This window comes from Somniosus microcephalus, chromosome 10 (genome assembly GCF_052327205.1).
Source record: "Somniosus microcephalus isolate GS21.2 chromosome 10, FLI_Smic_1.0, whole genome shotgun sequence".
Lineage (NCBI taxonomy): Eukaryota > Metazoa > Chordata > Chondrichthyes > Squaliformes > Somniosidae > Somniosus > Somniosus microcephalus.
The window spans coordinates 159,900,856-159,913,456 of record NC_140996.1 but is presented as its reverse complement, the minus strand read 5'-3'; the positions used below and the strand labels follow the sequence as shown (position 1 = coordinate 159,913,456).

The following is a 12,601-nucleotide window of genomic DNA, read 5'->3' as shown; positions in this document are numbered from 1 at the left end:
CATCCCTTCACTGTTAAATCGTAGACCCGTGAAAGAGTCGGGTCATTTCTCGTTTCCCTTTCAATGGCAGAATTTGTTACTGGTAGACATTCCACTATGGTAGAGTGGAACATCTCCATTGGGACTACTGTAGGTGCCTCTTCTACCGTTGGCAACGGTAGGCGCGATAAACCGTCAGCATTCCCATGCTGTTTTGATCCTTTGTATTCTATGTTGTAGTGGTGTGTCCCTAGAAAAAGGGACCACCGCTGTAGCCTTTGTGCTGTCCTAATGGGAACACCCTTTTTAGGGTTGAATATGGAGATGAGGGGTTGATGGTCAGTCAACAAGGTAAATTTTTGTCCGTGTAGGTAATGGTTGAATTTCTTTACTCCCCATACCAGGCTGAGTGCTTCCCTGTCGATTTGGGCATAGTTACGCTCAGCTGAGTTCAATGAGCGTGACGCAAAAGCTATCGGCCGTTCCGAGCCATCAGGGAATTTATGCGATAATACTGCTCCTATGCCGTAAGGGGATGCATCGCACGCCAGTCTGATCGGCAGTGATGGGTTGTAATGAGCCAAAACTTCTTTGGATGTGATTAAGTCTTTGCATTTATGGAAGGCATTTTTGCAGTCTTCGTTCCATTTCCAAATTACTCCTGTTTGTAGCAGCTCATTAAGAGGGTGTAGAAGAGTTGATAAGTTCGGTAAAAATTTATGATAGTAATTTATTAATCCCAGGAACGACCTTAATTGCGAAACACTTTCAGGTGCTGGGGCTTTTATGACCGCCTCAATTTTTTCAGGTGACTTATGCAACCCTTCCTTATTTATTATGTGGCCACAATATGATATTTGATTTCAGAAAAATTCGCACTTGGGGCGATTTGCTCGTAGGCCCCGTTCTCTCAGCCTAGTGAGCACCTGCTCTAAATTGGCAAGGTGCTCGTTGTCGTTTTCTCCTGTTACAAGGATGTCGTCTAGGTAGCATTGAGTCCCCGGAATCCCTTGGAGGACTTGCTCCATAGCTCTTTGCCAGATAGCTGGAGCGGATGCTACTCCGAAAACCAGTCGATTGTACTGGTACAGACCTTTGTGTGTATTTATCGTGAGATATTTTTTTAGAGGCCTCTTCAACCTCCATCTGTAGATATGCCTGTGCCAAGTCAATTTTGGTGAAACGTTTCCCTCCGGATAGTGAGGCGAAAATATCTTCTATCCTCGGAAGAGGATACTGTACCATGTGAAGGACCGGGTTTACAGTCACCTTGAAGTCTCCACAGATGCGAATTTTTCTCTGTTCTTCAGATCCATCACCCTTCAATGCTTTCTTCATGACTGGGACGATGGTTGTTGCCCACTCGCTCCAATCTATTTTAGATAATACGCCTGCCTTTTCCAAATTCTCCAGCTCTGCTTTGACTGCTGGACGAATTGCGTATGGCACCGGTCTTGCCTTAAAAAACTTGGGAATTGCTGCATCTTCCACTTTTATTGAGGCGGTGATGCCTTTCAAGGTTCCTAGTTTCTCTTGAAACACTACCTTGGCGTTGGCCAAGATGTCTTTTAATCGTTCAGGTATGACGTCATCATCATTTGTACCTTTCTGTGCTTTTCCTTATTGATTCTTTTCCTGTTAGTGGATTTTTTATTTCCAGATCGGCACACACGTGGAATGTGTCCCATCTTTCCGCATCGCCTGCATGCTTTTTCCTTGAACCAGCAGTCCCTCTGGTCATGGGTGGATCTGCCGCAGCGATAACATCTCTCGAAACCCCGCGTCATTTCATGGGTGCCGAAGTCCTGTGGCCTTTGCTGTATCTTTGCAGCTCCTATTGCACTGAAAGCCTTGTCCAGTGTTAAATCTTTCTCAGAAGGTACCTTTTTTTGTGTTTCTACACTTAGGGGATCTCAGATGAATTTGTCTCGCAGAGAATCTGCCAGTCCTGCCTCGAATTGGCAGTGTAGGGTATCAACAATCTCCTCAAAATTCTTGTCCATCGGTTCGGCTGGAGTGATTAAGTTTCGTAACAGCTTGTATGTCTTTGCGCCCATTAGATCCAGAAGCACTGAAGCTTTTTTTTCATCTTCTATTCCATTTGCGGTGCAATATACCTCCACTCTTTCCACATATGTGGTCCAATCCTCTATCTCGTTATCAAAAACATCAATATTGCCAAAATTAGGCTCTCTTTCGCTATCAAAAGCATCAATATTGCCAGACTTAGGCATTTCAGAAAAGATATGGCGCTTCCCGCGTTTTTTTTTCTTTTCTGTAGCAAAGATATGGCGCTTCCCGCGCTTTCCCGCTGCTGCTGTTGATAACAACGTTGTTTACTGCGGTTTCCGTTCTCTTTATTTTTAAAAAAAAATTTACTGTTGGAGACTCGTTCCCGCCGGAGGTCTGAACGCTGACCTGCTTGCCGCGCCGGCCGTCTCCCGAGTACTCCCTCCCAGTCCGTTATTGCTTGCCTCCGATTTCGCTGCCTGTCTCAGCTGTAGAGCCCGCCGTTGGAGCCCCAGCCTGACGCCCAGGAAGGATTAGCGCAGTACCTGCCACCAGCTTGGCCAGCTGGTGAACTACAGCTTTTCTCACTTCCTTGAGTCTTCTGGACGCCGGAGGAATCGATGTCCTTGAGGTGCTGCCGAATTGCAGGTAAGTCCGTTTCCACTTCGTCGCCACTGTAGTGTCCGTGTGTTGATAAAGACACTGAAGACAGGAGTTGGTTCATAGGTATTTACTAAGCAAAGTCTGGGGGGGGTTTCTAAAGGATATACACAATACACAGGCTTATATAGCCCAAGTGGCAATTACAGGCATTACGCACACCTGGGGCTCTTAAAGGCACATACACCACAGAACTCTTATCCACTCAAGTTCATATATTTTTAAACTGGGGTCCTCAGACCCTTTGGGATTTGTATAGTTGTTGATTTACTAGCATGTTATTTCTGTTGCTAAATACAAATTAAAAAAATTTCTGCATTGACACCAGGGCCCCGATATAAATGCAAAGGCTGGTCCCGAGCCGGGGGGGAATTGTGTGTGTATGAAACACCTGGAAGTAAAGTTAGCGGGTCAGATTCTCCGGACTTCAACTTGATTGGATCATTACATTTTACTTTCCGGGTTTCGCATCTCCAAGCTGCACAGCAGACGTGATGCACACACACATGACGTGATCTGAAGTCTACTATTTAAAGGGCCAATGCAGAAATGGAACTTGGAGGAGCCAGGAGATGTTTAGGATGATTCACAAAGACCAATAGCAGCACCCAGATTCAATGATGCTCCCTTGAATTAATGCTGGGTGCAGTCAGGAGCAGGAGGGATAGACTTTTCGCCATCAATGGGAGGAAGAAACCTACTGCTGTCACCAAGAAGGCGTGGTTGTAGGTGGCTGAGGAAGTGAGCAGCAGGAGCGTTGTGCCCTGGTCTTGGATGCAGTGCAGGAAGTGGTTTAATGACCTAACAAACCTAACAAGCTCAGGAAAAGTGAGTGCATTTGCTGATTCACCTACATACTGTGGTCCACCCACCCCCCCCGCTCACTCTGTCTTGCCAAGCATAGTCCATCATATCACTCCTCATGAACATTTAAGTTTCAGCGCCACTCATCCTTTAGTTTCTATGCACTTTCTCACCTCCCCGTGTGTCTATCCACCGCTGTCACTCACATCAATCCTTGTGCTATGTGATGCCTCTGTCTGATAGTCACCCTCACTGCATCCATCAGGTAAATATGTGACCTTCACGCACTCACAGGTCTGTTTTTTGCTCCTTGTAGAAGAGAGCGCAAACGAGAGGGAGAGGACTAGAGTTGTCTTCATATCCCTGTCTTGTCTTCCAGGGCCTTCACATATAGAGCAAGAGTTGTTGGAGATGCCGGAGAACGATTCCTCAGAGGACCTCATTCTTTCTGAGGATGTACTTATCCTAGGATGTACAGCCATGCACCAGCACAAATACTTGCAATTAGGTGGGTCCAGTTACAGCGTTAGTTGGGTTTTCACCTGGTGATTCACAATTCACAAGTGAGCACGAGCAGACACTGGTGGCAGGGACAGCTGTGGAGAATCCACGTCGGGGGAGGGAGAGGGGTGCAGTCCTCCGTAAGCTATGCTCAGCAGGACACAGATGCTGAACCCCATGGGCCAGCATTGAGAAAGAGAATGATAGAGGTACATCAGCAACTTTGCAAGGTACGGACAGATGTGCACTCTTCACATCTTTGCAATCGAGGGAACTCTGTCACCGTTCCGCAGCAAAAATTATGATGGTGCTGTTCCTTACAAACATAACGCTTATCAAGGTGGCTTGGCAGAAAGTGGAAACATGAAAGCTACATGTTGTGATAACCTTCACTTCTGTGAGAAGAAGCATTCAGAATCCAGATCATTGCGCAACAGATGGCACAACTCTGTGGCAGCATGTCTTGTTAAGTTAAGATGGCAAATGCAGGGCGCCTCTGACGCAGGCGCTGGAGTGTTGGTGGGTATAGCTAAAACACTTTAAGGATCATTACATCTACATTTTTGGCTCCTCGTGATGTCTTTTTCCTCATCTCAATTATGCAACACATTTGAACCCCCCAAGGGAGTACCCAACCCATCCGCATCTTTTTGTAAGGTGCAATGTCAATGCCAGCAGTAACCAAGAATAATAAAGAAAAATATTGGTGGGGAAATAAACCCAAAACTGCAAAAACAGATGTCTCACTCAGCAAACCACTAACATATGGAGTAAACTGCAGCCAAAAGAACCACAGACTGCAAGGGAAAATGTCTCTTTGAAAAGCCTGTTTCAACAAGTGAACCCTTGGGACTCCACTTGCACCCGGCTTTTATTCGAGGCTTGTGCTCTGGGTGGAGCCTCACCTGAACGAGCAAAACACAGGGGCCAAAGCTTTATCATTGAATTTTCATATTTAAATGAGACCAGGCAAGCTGGTGGTGCATCCTCATTATTTGGCCTCATATGTCCTGATTTTATGAGCTCCAACCACAGCATGCAACTAGTGATTCAACTAGGAACTGATAAAATTCACCCAAGTGATGTAGGTAGACTCGTGTTAGGCAGTTAGGACTAAAGTTTGTGACTTTCTGGGCAGGAGGAAAATAAGGCACTGCTTATTCCACTGGGCTTACAGTTTATGACAGTTAATGGGGTCATGGTTGATGGGAACATCCCATTAGCTGGAGAAACATTCGTAGACAGCTATTAATTTCAAACATATTATAATCAGTATTGATTAATAGAGATACTTTAATAAATAGAATGATTCTAGTTCCATCGGGGATTCCAATTAAAGAAAAACCATCAACTGTGATTATTTTCCTTCTAAATAAACAAATTATTTTTCACTAATGCAATAGCAAAGTGAACTCCAGGTTATTTTTCTGTTGGGTCTCAAGGGCATTAACATTCTAAAGCTCATAAGAAACAATTGAATAAAATGTAACATTTTACATTTAACATGTTACATAATAGCTTGCAGCCTAATAATACCATTCATTAACATTTTACCCAAAGGAAATGTTTTGCATACTTCACCAAAATTTAGCTTGTAGTTCTTCTTACTTCTAGCTTGTACTTAATTAAGTCTGTTAACATATTGAAATTGGATTAAATGTTGTGCAAATGAAACTCTTGACTATGTAATAGAGCTAAAAGGTGTAAAAGAATATCATAGCTAACGAGGGACCTTGTTGCCCTACAAATATTTAACACACTAATCGACTGCTCCAGCAAGAAATCCTTCGAGTTCATCTATTGACTCCAAAGCTTCTTTACTGATTTTCCCTCATTGGAGTAGATGTGGAAAGACCTGTAGTCTTACTTGTTCTCATTTTGTCTAGCACTGTTAATATAAAATCTAAATTAATTATTTTAGCTCTCGCTCTTAGAGCATGCTTTTTCTTGGAAATCCTGACAAAACATGCAATAAGTTATAACCTTTTGAAAGGCACTATAGGAAAACAAAGGGGAGATACACACACACATACATACACACCAAAGCTGACCAACCTCTGAGTATTTCCAGCCTATTTTGTTTTTGTTTCAAAGAGAGATTTTCCTTTTATGTCAGAGTTGATGCTTTGAATGGTGCTATAAGTGTGAGAAAATAAACAGAAGACTGTTTTGTGGGAGTATCATATACCAATTACAGGAAGAGGAACAACACCAATTTGCATTTATCTAGCAACCTCCTTGTAAAGTAACATCTTGGAACAGTTCACATAGGTGAGAAGTGGAGCTGAGCAGGAGATGGTAAAAATTGAGTGGGGGTGAGAAACTGAATGCACAGTTGAAAAGATAGGATTTTGGAAGGTTTTTGAAAGGAGGGCGATAGGTAGCAAGGTGAATGCTTTTGCGAATGAATTGCCAAAGAGCAGGGACATAGGCCCTGATATTAATGGAGAAGCGGTGAAGCACAGTAGTGCGTGGAAAATGTGGCAAGGCCGGTGGTGTGGAGGCTCTGCCAATCTTAGGGCAGTGCCTCATTTAAATAAAATGCTGCAGTCTCCCGCCCAACAGCCAGTCAGATTGACAGCCTAACCGGCGGGTGGGAGCACAAACGAGAGGTAGGAAACCGCAGCTGGGGAACCAAGGGGACGGTCCCCGGCAGTTAATGGAGAGGATGAGGGGGAAGCTCGGGGCTGCAATCGGGGGCGGCGGTGAGAGGGGAGAAGAGTGTTTCAGAGATCGGGGCCGGGGGAAGGCTGACAAGTTGGAGCTGCAATCGGGAGGGATGAGGGGGATGCTGAGAGGTCAGGGCCGTGATTGAGGGGGAAGGAAAGTAGTCCCTCCTGGTCCACAAGAAAACCTGAAATATAAGTTTTAAACTTACTTTTTGGACCTCTTCTGGCCCAGGATCCGACTCCTGGCAGGTTTTGACACAGCACCCCCCACACCCCTCAGGTTGAAATTCCAGATCGGGTCGTGATGACACCATCGGACCCGATCTGCATATTTAAAACAGGACCCCGCTTCCTTTCTGTGGATGTCCTGTTCACCTGCTCAGAGGAGCAGGTTAATATGGGGACACAGCAGGAAGGAAGGTGGAAAATCAGTGGCAGTAAGTGACTCCAATTATTTTAACTCATTTCCGCCAGGTGGGGGCAGTTAAAATCGGGGCCATGTGCCCTGAAGTAATAATCTTCGCTAGTGCAATGGAGACAGCAAGAGACAAGAATGCAGAGGGATTTGAAAATGAATACCTTGAAATCAATTGCCTGGGCACAGGGTGCCAATCCAGCTTGGTGAAAACAGGGTACGTGGGAACTTGTGAGATAGAGCACATGGGCCACAGAGTTCTAGATTACCTTAAGTTTATGAATAGAGGAGTAGAGGCTTGCAAGAACTTTCTAAAAGTGAATCCTCAAAGTTACATATGTCTTAACTGAATTGTCTGTGATTTCCTTGCTGTGTGGCTTATCATATCCATGGCATGTGGAGTACAATTCAACTTCCTTCTAGTGAAGTTAATGATGAGGAAAATCGGGCGGGATGTATAACAGACAGCTGATTCGCTGTCACTCATTTTGTACTCCTGCTAAAGTTGAATTTTACCCCCATAGAGTCAAATTTCAGCACAGAATGCAGCATTCAGCCCAACGTGCCTATGCTAGTTTTAACAGCAATTTTCATTAATATACTGCCTTCAAAATAAAAAATGTTCCAAAACCATTCACAGATAGGCATTTAGAAAATAGATGTCAAGCTGGGAAAGCAGAGATTAGGAAGGTCAAAGGCTTAGTCAAAGAAATGGGTTCTGAGGAGGTTTTTAAAGGAGGAGAGAGATGTGGAGATGTTTAGAGAGAGAATTCTAAACAGCTGGCTGAAGGCTCCGCTGCCAACAGTGGGGCGAAGGAAGGTGGGGATACACAAGAGGCCAGAATCGGTGAAACAGAGAATTTGGGTGGAGATTATAGGCTGGAGGAGATTGCAGAAATAGGTTGGGGCTATGAAGCCATTTAAAGAACGAGGGCAAGGATTTTAACTTGAGGCACTGGGGGACAGGGAGCCAATAGGTCAGTGAGGACTATGACGATTGGTGAGTGGGAATTAGTACCAACAGGATATGTGGAGCAGAGTTTTGCACAAACTGGAGTATAGGGAGGGTGGAGGATGGGAGGCCAGCTGTGAGATTGTTGGAGTAATTGAGTTTGGAGCTTTAAGGGCTTCAACAGCAGAAGGCCGAAGATAGGGGTAGTGGCTGGTAATGTTGAGGAGAAGGAAGTAAGCAGAAATATGAACAGAAAATGCTGGAAATACTCAGCAGATCAGGCAGTATCTATGCAGAGACAAACAGAGTTTTAGATCTGTCATCCATCGTCAGAACTGGAAAATGTTACACACGATTAGAACCTAAGCAAGTGCAGTGGCAGGGAAAAGGAGGAGGGGAGAAAAAAACAAAATTGAAGGTCTGTGATAGGGTGGAAGGCAGGAGTGATTAAATGACAAAAGGGCTGATGGTACAGGCAAAAGGGGGTGGTAATGGGACAAGTAAAGACATAAAAGATGGGCTGAGAGGTGCTGTAAATGGCAACAGCAGAACCATTACCTGCCGTCCGAAAAAATGGGAGCAATGGTTATGATCTGAAATTGTTGAACTCAATGTTGAGTCCAGAAGATTGTAAGGTGCCTAATCGAAAGATGAGGTGCTGTTCCTCGAGCTTCCATTGAGCTTCATTGGAACAGTGTAGGAGGCCAAGGACAGTGAGGTCAGAGTGGGAGCGGGATGGAGAATTAAAATGGCAAGTGACCGGAAGCTCAGGGTCACGCTTGAGGTGTTCAGCAAAGCGATCACCCAATCTACGTTTGGTCTCCCTAATGTAGAGGAGACGGCATCGTGAACACAGAATACAGTATACTAAATTTAAAGAAGTATAAGTAAATCTCTGTTTCACCTGGAAGGAATGCTTGGGACCCTGGGCGGTGGGAAGGGAGGAGATGAAAGGGCAGGTGTTGCATCTCCTGCGCTTGCATGGGAAGGTTCCAAGGGAAGGGGAGTGGGTGTTGGGGGTGATGGAAGAGTGGACCAGGATGTCGCAGAGGGAACGGTCCCTTCGGAATGCTGAAAGGGTAGGGGAGGGGAAGATGTGTTTGGTGGTGGAAATGGCAGAGGATGATCCATTGAATGTAGACGCTGGTGGGGTAGAAGGTGGGGAACCCTATTGTGGTTGTAGGAGTGAGGGGTACGTGTGGCGGCAGACATGCGGGAAATGGGACGGACACAGTCAAGGGTCCTGTTAACCACGGTGGAGGGGTATCCTCGGTTGAGGAAAAAGGAAGACATATTGGAAACACTGGTGTGGAAGGTGGCATCATCAGAACAGATACAACGGAGACAGAGAAACTGGGAAACTGGGAAAATGGAATAGAGTCCTTGCAGGAAGGGGATGGAAGGAAGTGTGATCAAGGTGGCTGTGGGAGTCAGTGGGCTTATTGTAAATATTGGTTGACAGCCTATCCCCAGAAATGGAGATACAGAAGTCGAGGAAGGGAAGGGAAGAGTCAGAGATGGACCATGTTAAGGTGAGGGAGGGGTGGAAATTTGAAGCAAAGGTGATGAAATTTTCCAGGTCAGAACAAGAGCAGGAAGAGGCACCGATATAGTCATCAATGTATCAGAAAATGAGGTGAGGGAGGGGACCTGAATAAGACTAGAATGAAGAATGTTCCACATATCCCATGAAAAGGCAGCATAGCCAGGACCCATGCTGGTTCCCATAGCGATGCCTTTTATTTGGATGAAGTGAGAGGAGTCACTTGTTCAATGTAAGAACAAGTTCAGTTAGGCGGAGGAGAGTGGTGGTGGATGGGGACTGAAAGTAAGCAGACTTGGTGATGAGAGGGTATGTCTAAAAGCAAATGAAAACCCTAGATAAATGTGTGCTTTCACTCTAATTTAAAATCTTTCCCTATTTCATTCAAGGTCTGGTGCTGTGAAGTTGAAAGATCACAGGCATGAACAGGGTGGTTAATTTACCAGAATTCAATTAGAAATGATAGTTTTCACAGAAACCCATTTTCCAATAGTAAGAATAATCACAAGTGTACATTGACTGTACACGAGCATCTGCTTTTATTATTCACTGATGATTTGTGTTGAAACAGATTAGGGTATAATTATGCTGTATTATTTTAGATAGTATCACACTCATGTTGCTAGATGCAAGATAGCCACTCAGCCATACTGATTTCCCAGGTTCACTTGCTGTACTCTCTGAGCCGCATCTACTTTATTGAACCCTTAGTTCAGGTACACTTCTGCTGCACGTTAGCAGCTGCCTGCCCCAAGAATATCCTGGTATATTTTTACTGAAACAATATCCCTTTTGTTATGGTCCATTACTATTATTGCTTCTCTGGGTATTGCAAGATTTCTTATAAACCAATTCATCGTTGCTACATTCTTGTGATCATTCACACAGGTAACAGTAGATTTCAATTCCCTAACCAATTTCAGAGCACCACATGCACTCACGATGAAGAAGAGGACATTAGTTCTTTAATAATTTACTGTAAAACAACAGTTGTGTTGGAGGAAGTTACAGTGTGTTACAGAATCAGGGGCCCAGAAATTACACTTGGCAAGCTTCATTGGATTTGTGCCAATGCATCTAGAGTTGCACCTGCTGATGGCTGGCAAAGCGGATTTCACCAGAATTTCATGAGTCATTCAAGGATCGCAAGTGCACATCCTGTGTAAAATGGGAGTAATGTGCTGAGGGCACTTGGACGTTAGAAGGCAGCGTTTAAAAAGCCAAGATTTGCTGAAAAGTGCAGCAGAAGGCTTGGTCTCCATGGAAGGAAGCCTTAAATAAATGTCTCTGGTGCTATGTAGAGGGAGCTGGGAGTGCCAACTCTCTTACCCCAGAACTGCAGACCAGCGTCGCCAGAAGTTCAACGACCTGACCAGGGCAGGCAAGGTTGGCCATGCATTGGCCACTCTCACGTTTCTTCATTGGGCACCCTGGATACAAATACACTTCACTCTGTGGAAGTAACCACAGAGTCAGTGTGAAGGGCACAACTAGCCCTTCACACTGACTCTGTGGTTACTTCCCCAGGGATGTTCATGTCCAGGACTTTTTGGATGGCAAAGCTGTGCAGAGCACAGCAGATTACAACTATGTGGGATGCATGAGCTGGAACATACTGTAGAGCCAACCCCTACTGGTCAAGGCAGCAAAAGCTCCTCTTTAAGATGCCAATGGTCCTCTCGATTACCACTTTGGTAGAGGCATGTGTGTCCATTATAGCACAACTATTACTGCAGGCCATTATCCATAGTAGCGGTGGTACGGTTTGTTACCCAGAAGTTATCTGCGATATGATTTTCTTCCTTGCCGAGCTCAAGGAGAGCTTAATGCATTTTGAAACTTCCAAAAAATCATGCATTGACAGGCATGATTCTCTGCATGTTGTCACACACAATCTGTACATTCAGGGAGTGGAAGCCCTTTCCGCTGAGGAAGTTGAGAGGGTTAACTGCAGAAGCTTGCAAAGCAACGTGGATGACATCATTACACCCTGGAGCTTGGGAAAGCCAGAAAACCTGTAAAATGGGATGGTCTTATCTTGCTGCTGCAAAGCTGTGATGCCAAGGTCGATGATTTCCCCAGCTATCCTTAAAAGTACATCAGTTACCTGACGAATATATACCCATACTACATCGAGTGATAATACAGAAATGCTCCTTGTTTACCCAAAATTGTCTGGTGCACTAAGGTTTGGTGCAATTATCACCTTCATAGCCACAGCCAGAGCAGTGCAGGCAGATGACTATGGCTATATGGCCATTTGAGCCTGCTCCACCATGCTTTATGCAGTAGGTGACACAGTTCCGCTTGTGCCTTTTTGGTGAAGCACATTGTTCTAGTACACATGTTCTCACTAAGATCTTCATAGGACCTTGACTGCCTTTATGGTCTTGGGGCGGGGATGGCAGTATCTGGTGGATCCAGCTTAAATGTTTCCTCACTCTCCTTTGCTGCATCCACTCCTACTCCTCTTCTATGACAATGGCATACAAAGGTCTGCCCATAGGGAATGACATACCTGCTCCTCAGCAACCCTCACTGGAGGAGAGGGGGAGGTTAAAATCTCCCGGTGGTCTCACGCTCCCACAGGCAGTCAGAAGCAAGTCGAAAGGGAATCAAGGGATATGAGGATAGGGCGGGAAAGTGGAGGTGAGGTAGAAGATCAGCCATGATCTAATTGAATGGTGGAGCAGGCTCGAAGGGCCATATGGCCTATTTCTGCTCCTATTTCTTATGTTCTTATGTAGGCTGAATGCCAAAACAAATTGCTCCAAAAAGTTGTTCCCGCTGCAATAATCACTACTCAAACTTTCAGCAGTCTTCATGCTCAAAAACCCCTCAATTCTGCCAGTCTGCGTTGATCGTTGTAACAGCTGTACCCAATACCTCTCATTCTAATGTACTCCTAGTGCATTATCAACACAAATCCAGAAAATCAAGGGCTGCAGCAGCATTGGCCCTCATTATAATATACGGTAATTAGATGCACGAGAACTCAGCAGATGAATCACAGGAATTGCGAAGTCATGCTAGGAAATTTGAGGGGATCGATTTTGGGGCAGAAAACC

At 45.0% G+C, this 12,601-nt stretch overlaps 1 protein-coding gene across 6 annotated transcripts in view; it reads right to left on the bottom strand.

The window, feature by feature from the left end:
• Positions 1-12,601, bottom strand: part of dync2h1 (dynein cytoplasmic 2 heavy chain 1) — a 996,931-nt gene that overhangs the window by 79,605 nt on the left and 904,725 nt on the right. The window lies entirely within an intron of this gene.